Source organism: Lethenteron reissneri, unplaced genomic scaffold, assembly GCF_015708825.2.
Source record: "Lethenteron reissneri isolate LAM-NWPU_2019-01 unplaced genomic scaffold, ASM1570882v1 scaffold_213, whole genome shotgun sequence".
NCBI lineage: Eukaryota > Metazoa > Chordata > Hyperoartia > Petromyzontiformes > Petromyzontidae > Lethenteron > Lethenteron reissneri.
This window is the reverse complement of record NW_026891735.1, coordinates 3,733-18,086: the sequence shown is the minus strand read 5'-3', so window position 1 is coordinate 18,086 and position 14,354 is coordinate 3,733. Positions and strand designations below refer to the sequence as shown.

Here is a 14,354-nt window from a genome sequence, read left to right as displayed (position 1 = left end):
ATGTTCCATAGTCTCGGAACTGCACAGTAGCAATAGCTTGATCACTCACTCACTCATCCACCCAATCATTCACCTACCCACTCACTCACCCACCCACGGACGCACTCACTCACCCACTCACTCACCTACTTACGCACTCACCCACTCACTCACTCACTCACCCACCCACGGACCCATTCACTCACCCACCCACTCACCCACCCACTCACTCACCCACCCATGGACCCACTCACTCACCCACCTACCCACCCACTCACTCACCCACTCACTCACTCACCCACCCACCCACGGACGCACTCACTCACCCACTCACTCACCCACTTACGCACTCATTCACTCACTCACTCACCCACCCACGGACCCATTCACTCACCCACCCACCCACTCACCCACCCACTTACCCACTCACTCACCCACCCACGGACCCACTCACTCACCCACCCACTCACCCACCCACTCACCCACTCACTCACTCACCCACCCACGGACCCACTCACTCACCCACCCACTCACCCACCCACTCACCCACTCACTCACTCACCCACCCACGGACCCACTCACCCACCCACTCACTCACCCACCCACGCACTCATCCACAAGACGAGACATAAACAGCTCTAACTGTTATTTGTATTGCCCTGTTAGCAAAGGCGCAGAGCGATGTCCCACAGTCTGGGAGCTGCACAATGGCAACATCCCATCATCATTCCACCACACGATGCAGGAAACCGAGTTGTTAGCACCAAGTTTAGACGCATTATTTGTATTCATAGATTCTAGATTTGAAGCTTTCGTGACTGCAAGGATTCATATTCTTAGGTTTTTTCGGTAAAGTCACGTAGGTAAAAAATTTAAATTAAAATTTTATTCATAGAGCGCCTTCAGCTCAAGTTGCTCTACGTCGTCTTAAAGCAGTAACAAAACTAGGGTGATAATAGGGTTTTTCCCTTTCTGGAAACAAAACAGGTTGTGTTAAGATGTTAAAACACCAAACTGAAACCTTTGCAAGGAATCATGTCTGCATTAACCACATATACATGTGGTGAAAATGCAAACCAAAAAACATGCTCTGCCAGTGTGTGTGTAGTGCTGAACTTTACGCGGACAGCTTCTTCCTTTTCCAACACAGCACATTTCGCCTCCAGCGTGTTCATCGCCATGCTCCGCCGGCCTCGCTCGCTCCGTTCCTCCCTCTCTCTCTCCGTCTCGTCCGACTCCCCTCTCTGCTTCTCCGTTCCACTCCAACCGTCGCTCTCTGTCGGCTTCTCCGTCTCACTCCGACTATCTCTCTCGTTCAGCTTCTACATCTCTACTGCTACCCTACACTTCTTCTACTCCACTGCTACTCTACACTTCTTCTTCTACTCCACTGCTACTCTACACTTCTTCTCCTGCTCCAACCGACTCCGTCCAGCCCCCAGCACAACTCTCCAACTCACTCTGACTCTCCAGTTTTTATGCCCGTCCCTTTTAATTTCCAAATAATTACTGGCGTCCCCCCTAACGCCCCGCGCCCCCGGCCCCCGGCACCACCTGTCCCCATTCCCAGACTTATAGGCGCCACCTTGTCACTGACAACAACTGGCCAATCACTGCCCTGCATCCATAATTGCCTAACGGGCCGTCTCCGTCTCCTCCGTTGTACCCCAGCAACACCAGCCTGTCCCGGTACGACCCCACTGTTCCTAACCCACACGTATTTACCATTACCCCCCTTGGTGCGCGTTAAACCACTACATCACCCCCCCCCCCCACCCGTGATAAAGAATTAGCCGTCCCGGCTAAGCACAAGCAACGTAACGTGCGACCAGTGGGTGGGCGAACATTCCAGCAAAACCCCCCAACACAATTACAAAAGTCCCCCCCCAACAACGGATTCAGTACAACAACGCTTCAATCGAAGTTAACGGAAAGTCCTTCCTCGAGAACAGGTTCCCGCAGCCGGTCCATCACCCCTACCTGGATGGACAGGGGACACGGGTGGGGAAAGTTCCCTTGTTGGCACGGGGCTGCGTTCTGCCCCCGATGCGTGCCCGCCCTCGTGACGGCGGTCATCGGCTGGCGTGACCACAACCCGCTTGCATGCGTCCTGGGGCGGCTCACGAGGTCGCAGCTGGCCAACCGGCACACGGCCAGAGAGCTTACCAGAAAGTCAATAGCGAAGGTCCTGCAGACACACGGCTGAGGTGCGTTCACATGCCGCCGCACCACAGGTTCGTCGGACACATCCAATATAGGCCGTTCCGGGATGGGAGAGGACGCATCATGTGGAGACACAAATTTCTTAAGACGTGACGGGTGAACATGCCATAAGTGCCGGCCGCAGCGAATTCGTACACTCTGGTCCTGGCGAGTTTCCATGATTTCAACGGGACCCTGCCAGAGTCGATGGAACTTTGGTGACGTGCCCACCGGCACCATAGGGCAGTGCAGCCAAGCCCTATCCCCCACACGCTAGGGCTGTCGCGGAGACTGTCTGCCGTGCAGGCGTTCATTGGCAGCCTGTCTTCTCTCTGTGTTACCCAACGAGGCCTCTCTAGCCTCCTTCAGATGGTCTAATGCCACCTGCATGGGGGCAGGTACCGCCGATGACCTCCCGTTTACTTGCACGCCCAACCTGACCAGGACTGGGGCCTCTGGTTCCCGACCGTACATTAAGTAGAATGGTGAATACCCCGTCGAGGCGTGTGGGGCCAACCTGTAAGCGGCTAGGGCCGCCGAAACATATAGGTCCCAATCAGTTTGTGCTGAATTAACCTGCTGGCACAATATAGACGTCAGCATCCTATGCAGGCGCTTGACCATCTTGTCGGTTTGCGGGTGGTACGTTCAAATCTTTTTTGTACCCAATGAGTCACACACTTCTTTTAGTAGACAGGAGGAAAATTTCTTGCCCTGATCGGTGAGCAGGTGCTCTGGGGCGCCCTTATCGAGGACATATCCTTGCAGGAAGGCCTCGGCGATCGACCCCACCGATTGGTCCACCAGCCGCCATGCCATAGGCCACCGGTGTGAGGTACTCGACACCCACCAGCAAATATTTGTGACCTCGCGGGGTGACGGGGAATGGGCCCAAAATATCCAGGGCGACAATTTCGTTTACGCTGGAGACACGTATCGATTGTAACGGTACCCGATATGGTTGCGCCGGCGCCTTTCTCCGCACGTGCTCATGGCAGGCCTTAACGAACAGGTGAACGTCGTTTTGCATACCCGGCCAGTAAAAATCATTACACAAGGTCAGCGCGGTTTTCTTCTCCCCCAAATGCATCAGCTTCTCGTGCGTATCACGAATGAGCTTGCCCCTCAAGCATAACGGAACCACAATACCAAATGTCTGCAACACGACATCCCACCGCACGAGGAGATCGTCGACGAGCCGAAGGAAGGGGCAATCCTCCGACCCTTTAGAGCGGGAGCCCCAAAGCCTCATTCTGGACAATGAAGAATCGTTCACTTGTAGGCGTGTCCAACAAGCCAGCGACAACCCCAGTAAGCCGGACCCCTCGGTGGAGACCCCACCAGCTGGGCCTGAATCGGCTGCAGCGGCCATTGCCGGAATGCCCTGCAGCGGCAGACTGCAGCGCAGCGAACCTTCAGTACATCTGCACGAGCCTGACGGCTGAGGCAATCGCGATAAAGCGTCAGCGTTGAAATGACGCATCCCTTTCTCTGTTGGACCGTAAAGGCGCGTCTGCTAAAGCGTCCCGAAGTGTCTCAAACGAACGCTGTTCCTCGTCACCCCAGAGGAACTTTTTACCCTTGGACATTTTGTACGTTTTCCCACTGACAAAGAAATGATCAGTCTATAATTTAATGGTAGGTTTTTTGAACAGTGAGAGATAGAATAACAACAACAAAATCCAGAAAAACGCATGTAAAAAATGTTATAAATTGATTTGCATTTTAATGAGGGAAATAAGTATTTGACCCCTCTGCAACACATGACTTAGTACTTGGTGGCAAAACCCTTGTTGGCAATCACAGAGGTCAGACGTTTCTTGTAGTTGGCCACCAGGTTGGCACACATCTCAGGAGGGATTTTGTCCCACTCCTCTTTGCAGATCTTCTCCAAGTCATTAAGGTTTCGAGGCTGACGTTTGGTAACTCGAACCTTCAGCTCTCTCCACATATTTTCTATGGGATTAAGGTCTGGAGACTGGCTAGGCCACTCCAGGACCTTAATGTGCTTCTTCTTGAGCCACTCCTTTGTTGCCTTGGACGTGTGTTTTGGGTCATTGTCATGCTGGAATACCCATCCACGACCGATTTTCAATGCCCTGGCTGAGGGAAGGAGGTTCTCACCCAAGATTTGACGGTACATGGCCCCGTCCATCGTCCCTTTGATGCGGTGAAGTTGTCCTGTCCCCTTTGCAGAAAAACACCCCCAAAGCATAATGTTTCCACCTCCATGTTTGACGGTGGGGATGGTGTTCTTGGGGTCATCGGCAGCATTCCTCCTCCTCCAAACACGGCGAGTTGAGTTGATGCCAAAAAGCTCCATTTTGGTCTCATCTGACCACAACACTTTCACCCAGTTGTCCTGAATCATTCAGATGTTCATTGGCAAACTTCAGACGGACATGTATATGTGCTTTCTTGAGCAGGGGGACCTTGCGGGCGCTGCAGGATTTCAGTCCTTCACAGCGTAGTGTGTTACCAACTGTTTTCTTGGTGACTATGGTCCCAGCTGCCTTAAGATCATTGACAAGATCCTCCCGTGTAGTTCTGGGCTGATTCCTCACCCTTCTCATGATCATTGCAACTCCACGAGGTGAGATCTTGCATGGAGCCCCAGGCCGAGGGAGATTGACAGTTCTTTTGTGTTCTTCCATTTGCGAATAATCGCACCAACTGTTGTCACCTTCTAACCAAGCTGCTTGGCGATGGTCTTGTAGCCCATTCCAGCATTGTGTAGATCTACAATCTTGTCCCTGACATCCTTGGAGAGCTCTTTTGTCTTGGCCATGGTGGAGAGTTTGGAATCTGATTGATTGATTGCTTCTGTGAACAGGTGTATTTTATACAGGTAACAATCTGAGATTAGGAGCACTCTTTTTAAAAGTGTGCTCCTAATCTCAGCTCGTTACCTGTATAAAAGCCACCTGGGAGCCAGAAATCTTTCTGATTGAGAGGGGGTCAAATATTTGACATGCGTTTTTCTGGATGTTGTTGTTATTCTGTCTCTCACTGTTCAAATAAACCTACCATTAAAATTATAGACTGATCATTTCTTTATCATTGGGCAAACGTACAAAATCAGCAGGGGATCAAATACTTTTTTCCCTCACTGTATTATATATTTATCTGTTATAATTCAATGTGATTTACATATTATGTCAGTTTTTGGAATATGAGCACGTCTATTATGTGGACACACAGTCATGCCCTGGTGTGTTCTCACGTTTGCCGTCTAGGTATATAAGATCATATCCAGAAAGAGAAGCCTCCGGCCGTTGCAGGTGACTTGGGTGGGTGATGAGTCCACGTGAAACGCCTCCATCACTATCAGCGACATCCAGACCCACGACGCTGGACGATATCGATGTGAGGTCACGATTTATCGACACGACAAGCCAAGCATGCAAGACATCGGGTATCTGCAGCTGAACGTTCACAATGAACCAGGTTTGCATTATGTCATCCCTTGATCTATTTAATACCCACCGTTTTATTATTCTCTCTAAGCGAGAATGCTAATTCTCTTCATTGTCCAGATTTAACACGAAAATTTACTCTGTGGCACAGCCATAAAGGGTCTTTGTTATTTCTCACAGATATCATATCCTGTAGTATAAGAAACTCGACTATTTACTGAGTTGTCTACAGGATCCAATGGTAGCTTGAGTTCTTGTCTCTCTCTGTCTGTGTCCCATGAGATTGTTCTCCACTTGTGGGATGTGGAATGCTTTGATGTCTGAAAAAAGAGCTTCTTAGCTCAAAGGGGAATAAGTTTCTGATTCAGATTCACTTCAAGTGCAGATGCAGGCGCTGCAAGGCGATTTACGGCCTCAACAGAAAACCGGTACAGCGATGATAGTCCTCTCCTGCTGGCTGTCCATGACTCCATTTGGAGTTATTGCCTACTGCCGAAGTTGGCCCCAAAACTCATCAAATGCTGTTCTACCGTTCACTAATGAACACGATACTCAGCTACCGTGCGTTGAGGGTGAACACCTCGCCGGTGAACACAGCCGCAAGATAATCATGAACAATGGCCTCCATCTCGGCTCAGTTATTATAGCATCGTCACTATTTAACATTCACAGGCAGGCCTCGCCGGATGCTGGGGGTTACGTTCCTAGAAAATGACGTGTTAGGCAGAACCGCGTTCGACAGATAATATACATTGTGGGAAAACTTGGGTTGCCTTCTTGGGCCCTAAATGTTCACCCCTCCCTCTGTGTTACTAATTCTACAAGATTTCTGCCCTTGTTTTTGTACTAAAGGATGCTGAGTCACTCTCCATGTCTTGCGTGTGTACATTCCTTAACATGAAACCCCCGACTCATCTCTGCACCGCAGAACTCGCGCCCAATGTTCTCCAATGCTCTCACCTAACAATGAATTTCCAGCCCCACGCTTGCCCCCAACTCTGTCGCCGATTCGCCATCTAGGCGGCCATCTAAATTCCTCAATGAATGGACGGTGAGATGCTTGCGGCACTGTGTGAACATTCCCATTGCATCGCTGTGCATGTCGAGTGTGTTACTTTGTCACAGAAACGACTCTCAAAAACACACACAAACTAAAAGATGCAATGGTAATTAAATGGTTCTTACAGTGGATTAATTCACACCTTGCAATGGATGCAGCACCCTCACGACAGTACTTTTCGGCAAGGAGATGAGAGTCTCAGCAGCGTAAGGCCGAAACATCACCCCCGTGTTCCGGAAAACAGTCCTCATTAGGTGTATCGTGTAGAGCCAGAATGCGCGTTCAATAAAGCCACAGCGCATCTGCTCCTCCTGAAAAGCAGGAGGAGCAGACGCTGTGCAGCACAGAAACGAGGATGGTGCTATGGATCTCAGCGATCACAGGACTGGATTGGTCAGAACTGAAAAGCCGGGGAAGGAGGCGGGAGTGGCGGTGCTCATCTCACTCGAGCGGAGAAAGGGATTCGGCTCACACGGCTGGGGCTGGCTTAGTAAAAGAAGGTGCAATGAACGTGGAGGTACCAAGGTGCAGACAAAGGGGCAGGCCGAGAGCGAGGCGAGTAGAAGTTGCGAACGCGGCGGATTCGAGTGACTGGGGAGTAGACGCGGAGGTGCCCCAAGGCAGCAACGAGCAGAGCAGGAGGAGCTGCAGGGCAGAGACCGCACGCGAGGAGGGGGACATGGCAGGAAGAGGAATAAGACGTTGACTGTGTCCATCTCTTGGGTGTTCACGTGTTTCCGTGTCGTCTGCGTTTGTGTTTAATAGAATCGACAGACGCAGCACTCACGCCAAGCCCAGCTTCTCCTCCAGCTTCATCACCTGTAGCTGGCATCATGGTTGGAGTCATTGCTGCTCTGGTTGTTGGTGCTGGAGTTGTTTTACACTGCTGGAAGAAGAGACAAAGTCAGCCAAGAGAATCAGAAGCCACGTGAGTATCGACCGTACTTGCACCAGAACCTCACAGTGAGTGATAGAACACGGCTCATAATGGCCACGCCAGAGACCCTGAGCAGGCCCTCTCCAAGCACCTGAGTTTGACTCTGTAAGGGCTGCTGGCCGCCGATTACTCTCCCCCTTCCTCCTCCTCTTCTTCTTCCCTTATTGCTGCTGCCGTTTCCCCCCTGCGAAGCATAACGCCTGGCTGGCCCTGGGCCACCTTGGGTCATTCACACCCACTCTCTACGTGCATTCCCTCAAACATTAGTAGGAGACTCCTTGGCACACCACAGCCCTCACACATATACGCACCGCCGCTCAAACGCAACGTCTCTGCTCTCACCACCCCGCGCACCAATCAGAGGTCAGAGGGCAGTGACGTCGCTCGCATACGCGCGGCTGTCGTGGGCAGGTAATAGCGCTCGTTTAAAGGGCCGTGGGGGCGGGTGTTCGTGGTGGGTGTGAGCCCGCTCGCAGCACGGGTGTCCTCAAGCCACAGAACGAAGCGTGCATCCACGGAAGCACCGACCACACACGTTACGGCGAGCGCACACACACACACCACCACGCACTTTTCTCGCGCTCATAAAAATCACACGAGGCTGTTTATCGATCGCTTACTTATTATTACCGGCGCGTCTGCGAGATATTCTCACCCGGATCAGCATGGGTCAGCAGGGCAGGTCTAGGTTAGCCCCCGGCCGTCTAAACCCGATTTCCCACGCCTCCTTGAAATTAGACCTCCTTCCAATTTTACTCTAAATTCCCACTCTCTCTCACGTACTCACGGTTCACCTCGGATGTATGGGGAGCCGCGGAGGGGTGAGATTGAATGGAGTCCTCCTGGGGCTTGGCTGCGCTGACACACGTCTAACGGGCATTCCAGTGGCCAGCTAGGTGACTACCCTGATCTCCACTCGAGCAGAAGAGACCCTCTTTCACTCTCCATGCCCCTTTTATTGTCCTCCACATCAAAGATAATTCGGCGCCGACCCGCTGGCCAATCAGATTGCTGGGATTTCCCGCCGTTGCTTTTCAGCTGCATCCGTGTCCCGGTTTGCTGCCGAGCGCCCGACCAATCAGAGGGACGGCCCCATTTTCCCGCCGTTCGTGGCTCCGCCTCCCTACCTGCCTGCTGACCCATGTGTGTTTTCTATCCACGGTGGCTGCACAGCCTCGCCTTGATCGTGCATTTCCACGTTAATTCACGGCGCCGCAGTGTAATTCAGCCTGGGGAAAGCCTCAGTCAATTCCCTGGCCTCAGGGAAAACCGTGGAGAATGTTCACCCCCTATGAGGGAGGCTCCTGGGTGAAAACCTGTGGGCCAGGCGACTTCCCCGCGAGGCTCTATGTGGGTGTGTGTTTGTGTGGGGGGTTGGTGAGGGTGAAAGGGTGAAGCAGCGTCAGCCCCGTCGCTTGGTGGCGGCGGGGTCGTAGGTGGGGCGCCCGCAGAGCGGCTTCACGGCTGCGGCATCACAACTCCAACCCCCTGCCTGCCCGTGACTCAGAGTTGTGCTCCGTGGAGCCTGCGTGAGCTCTTGGCAGCTGGGACCCCTGAGTTAAACTCCCAGCCGTGGCTGCTGTCAGTGGCAAGGGCTCCATATGAGTGGGAGTGGTGACGTGAGACTGAGTCAGTCATAGGAGATCGTGAATCGCAATGGGCTCTCACGTAGTTAAATAAAATAGATCAATCACAAGAGACAATTATCTCAATGGGTTTTCACGTGGTTAAATAAAGGATGTCTTTCAAATCAGGGTCAGTGATTGCTGTGGTCAGTGGTTCCATGCGGGTGCCAGGCAGGTGTGAGCCCTGGGTTAGACTCGCAGCTGTGCGAGTGACACAATCTGCATGTGGACGAGGGTGGTGATGTGTGATCGACGCCTGTCCACTCCTCTCTCAACAGGGCTCGTGAACAGGAGCAATTGATTGCAGTTGGATAAGATGTAGGAGGAAGATCAGGTGAGAGCGAGAGAGGCTTGAAGCAGGAGCCACTCTTGTCAGGGTCATTCTTCCTGTGTGTGTGTTTGTGTGCGCACTGCGCTAAGAACCAGCGACCTGGGTTCAATTCCCTAACTTCGGTGCATTGTGTAAACGCCAGCACTGCTGAGACGAAGGCGGCCGGGCATGGTGCTGGCCACATCACCCTCTCGAGGTGTTACTCGCTAACAGCGATCACAGGACTGGATCGGTCAGAACTGAAGAGATGGGGCAGGAGGCAGGAGTGGTGGTGCTCATCTCACTCGAGCGGAGAGAGGGAGTTGGCTGGGGCTGGCTTAGTAAAAGAGGGGGCAACTGCAAGGGCGATGAACGTGGCGGCACCAGAGCGGGGACAGAGGGGCAGGCCGTAAGCGAGGGGATTAGAAGTGGCGAACGCTTCGGATTCGAGGCACTGGGGAGTAGACGCGGAGGTGGCCCAAGGCAGCAACGGGCAGAGCAGGAGGAGATGCAGGGCAGAGACCGCACGAGAGGAGGGGGACATGGCAGGAAGAGGAAGAAGACGTTGACTGTGTCCATCTCTTGGATGTTCACGTGTTTCCGTGTCGTCTGCGTTTGTGTTTAATAGAACCGACAGACACAGCACCCACGCCAAGTCCAGCTTCACCTCCAGCTCCATCAACTGTAGCTGGCATCGTCCTTGAAGTCATTACTGCTCTGGGTGCTCTTGCTGGAGTTGTTTTGTACTGCAGGAAGAATATTTACCAGTTGATTCCTTACCGTGATATGAAGCCAATGGGTGAATTATATACCGTTAAAAAAAGTGTATTTTTACATTCGAGTAGAGCAAACTCTTCCCTCTCGTGGGTTCAGCTATCGCGGTTTTGCAATTTCGTGCCATAGCTATTGAGGTACAGAGTTCGCCGATCGCACTGCTGTGGCTGGACCATTCGCGGTTGATCACGAGATTTCTGTACGCGTCGTGACTGCACTGCTCGCGATGATGCTGCTGCTGCCATGGAAGGACACGTGTGGTGCCATCTTATCTCCATCGTGTCTCAATCTTATCTCTGTCATATCTCCATCTTCTTTCTGTCTTGTCTCCATCTTATCTCCATATTGTCTCGAGTCTCTCGTCTCTTCTCTCAAGTGTCCCATTGTGGGTCCCGGGTCACGTGGTGTTTCCAGCCTAGAGTGAGGAGGCAGTGAGGTTCAGCCACCCGCGATTTTAATTTATATCGTGCGTTAGGAACCTTGAACCAAAGCCCATTTTTCCCATTTGTCTTCGAGTTTGGGGAAGGCGGATGTTCTGATTGCGGCTTTTTACTAGGAACTTAACCCCGGCGATGGGCAAGGGTTTGCTGTAAACTAAGTGCTAAATCTATGCACCTGTATTCTATTTTTGCAAGCTATAATGCACTTCATATACAGTTTTGTATGCACAAATTAAGTATATATTGATTTTGATTCGAATATGATATGTATTACTTCCCGAATGAGATTGATCTATTCAATTCATATGTACAAATGTATATTTAAAAATCGTAATGATTGAGTACTACTCTGGAAAAATCTTGATAACCCACATGCCTCCGTAGATGTAGATTACAAAGCCAATACGGCGATGATGAGTGGTTTTGGGGTTAATGGCAAGAATTTTACGTAGAACTCAGAAACCAACACGGGTCATTGTGATGGCTACAGTGACGACTGACAGGAAATGCAGGCATTCCACTTATAGCAACTCTGTTTACCAAGAACGCATCTCGAGCGCTATACGAGGTATGCCTGTGTAATAAAGGTCGTGGAAGCAACTTCTGGAATCAGGTTCTTTTATTATCTTTCGTTCACAGCTCTCATCATACGGACTCCTCTGCTATTTGACTCCTTCACGCTGTTGACAGACAGCGTGAGAGGGAGGGATAGAGACTGTCGCTACCATGTGACAGGCTCTGGACCCCTGCTCCTGCGTGGCTTCTCCCTTCGTTCGTTCCAGTTCTGACCACGTGTTGCCCGTCTCCCCCCCTTTTAATCCCTGGGTCACGTGGTGCCTTTCAGCCAGTCCTGGGTAACCTCCCTGGAATCTTCCAGATTACATCCTACGGTCCCAGGACCACGCCCCTAACTCGTCACCCCATTGGCTGTGGCTAAAGCCAGCAGATCCAATCATCTCCTTCCAGGTGTCACCTTCCCAATACGTCAGGGCCACGCCCCTACACCTCTCCCCATTGGTTATGGGCCTGGACCGGTAGAGCCAATCATTATAAACGAGGTGTGACCATTCAATCACCCAGGTATACCCTCACATTACAAATGTCAGTGACTTAGTTAAGTCTGGAATAGATTGGCGTTCTCTATTTTCCTTCTGTTTCCAGCAGCTTGTTTGCTCATGTTCAATTACTGCCAGGAGAGGCAAAGTACTGGTGGTTCTGTATAATTTCTGTTCAGTAAAGATATCTAAAGTGCTAACTTTACCCTCAATGTATTGTTAACTTTCATAATATGCACACAATTATTATCAATAACTTTGTTATTGGTGTTATTGATGATTAAAATCATAAAAACTAACTATATTTTATAAAATAAAAACTAACTATTTATATTTGACAATTTTTAAGATTTTATACAAACTTCGCCAAGCAAATAAAGCATCTTTCATCGCAATTTGTCTCCAAATTTTAAGAAATAACCGAGTTGAATTGCAATCATTGAAAAGCTTATTCTCTGGAGTAGACGTCTAGCTTAGTCATATCTGGATATTTACTTTGCTGCCATGGCAATAAGAGGGGGATCACAAGTGTAGTGGATTCAACTGAGTCGCAGACATACTGCTTGGAGGCAACACATTTATTTACACCAACACATTAACACAAAGTGGTGACTGCCCCTTTACCAGAAGCCAGCTATGGTGGTGGACCACCAGGCTAAACCACGCTAACCACACTGAGAGTAGCTACAACAGACCAGACCCCAGCTTGGGTCCAGCTCCACGTGTCTGTGAATCTTCTAAGAAGTAGAATGTAGATCTTCAGATGACGACAGCAACACTGAACCCTGGTCCCTGTGGTGACCCTGGTTTATGTCCTCCCTGGTCGTTGCTGGCCACGCCCTTGGCCACGCCGACCTTCGAGAAACCTCTCGACGTTTCTAGACCCTTCCCATTGGATCTCGCCCCGACATGTGACCACCCCCTAGCCACCACCTCGGGGCCCTGCGTAGACTTTAGTGGTCACGTGTCTCTCGGGGTCAACCAGAGTGCCATGGCCCACAGTAACCTCGTTCCTGCGGCCCGCACTCTCGCACCCCAACCTGTAGGGGTCAGCACTGCACGCAGAGCGTGGTGCCACTCAGCGCTGTCACTCAGCGCTCACCGAGCCCCCCTAGGGACGGTACTACATCAACGTGGACGGGGTGTCCGCGATGGCAATACCATCGCACGCCATGCCTCACTAGAGCCGGCATTACCCAGTGACATCCGCGATTTCGCTGCACACGGGATGTCCGCGATGAAAGTACATCGCACGCCATGCCTCACTAGGGCCGGCACCACACAGTGACATCTGCGATGTCACTACACAAGTAAAACTCTCAAATCTCATTGCTGCTAGCATCACAGTGCCAGAGCCAGCATTGCGATTTTCTCCAAATGGCATTTTGCATGCCGAGTTTGACAACTCATGTTTCATAAAAGGTAAAGCCACATAATTCTACATACTGCTTCCTACTTGGAATAGCTAGACATTTTCAGAGGGATTTTTTTAAATCTTTTGTCATTTTAATTTTATGTGGTTTTATGTCTAAAAAAAATAGGCGAAAATCTTGTTTTTTAACATGTGTCAAGTGTATTTTAACATAATTAACTGAAAGATCAATATTTTGAAGGGCACTCCCACAGTTCATGCTGTAGACTGTACATCAAAGAGGAGGTTTCCAAGTAAGATGTTGCCAGCAATGAATAAAATGATGCTGCAGCCCAGTACGAAGCTGCTGTGAATCAGTCATACAATGAGCTGTTCCTCTTCATCAGGATGGAGCTTTTTGGCAATCGTCAAGTGAAGCCAATAACCGACCTCACTTCTAGACTGGTTGCTTCAATGAACTCCCTTGGCATTGTCCAAGTCAGAATCAATCAAGAAGCACATAAGGCAAAAGCTGGAGAGTATTTTTTAAATCCTTTATATTAAGTTCGCTTGCTTGCTTGCGTGCTTGCTTGCTTGCGTGCTTGCTTGCTTGCGTGCTTGCTTGCTTGCGTGCTTGCTTGCTTGCTTAGGACCGTGCAAATCTTTCGGTCGTTTTTTAACCGACTTCCCGTGATCCAATCGAGCTGACATTTTCCACACAGACTCGTTGTGCCAGACAATTATTGTTCGTGAAAAAAAATTCCCAAAATTTTACACTTTTTAGGCAAAAAAATATGTTTTACATATATTCAAATAGAACTCATTCATGGCTTTGGCTGAACGTCAGAGTGTAAGAGCCCAGAGCGTAACCCCTCCACAGGCCGTGGCGGAGTAGCGCAGTTGGTAGTGCCCTCGCTTCCCATGCCAAAGGTCGCGGGATCGATCCCCGCGTCCTCCACAGGCGAATATATTTTTAAATCCTTTATATTAAGTTCGCTTGCTTGCTTAGGACCATGCAAATCTTTCGCTCGTTTTTTAACCCACTTCCCGTGATCCAATCGAGCTGACATTTTCCACACAGACTCGTTGTGTGTGACAATTAATTTTCGTGAAAAAAATAAATCCAAAATTTTACACTGTTTAGGGAAAACAAATTAAATATTTAATTACCAATTGCTTAATGGTGGCAGACAATCATCTGACCC

The 14,354-nt window shown here is 50.4% G+C and overlaps 1 long non-coding RNA gene across 1 annotated transcript; it reads left to right on the top strand.

Moving 5' to 3' along the window:
- Positions 1-7,451: 7,451 nt before the first annotated feature.
- LOC133339713 (uncharacterized) lies at positions 7,452-10,173 on the top strand. The gene is made up of 3 exons (XR_009754774.1): positions 7,452-7,585; positions 9,498-9,553; positions 10,158-10,173. It is a non-coding gene; the product is annotated as an uncharacterized LOC133339713 (long non-coding RNA).
- The last annotated feature ends 4,181 nt before the right edge of the window (positions 10,174-14,354 follow it).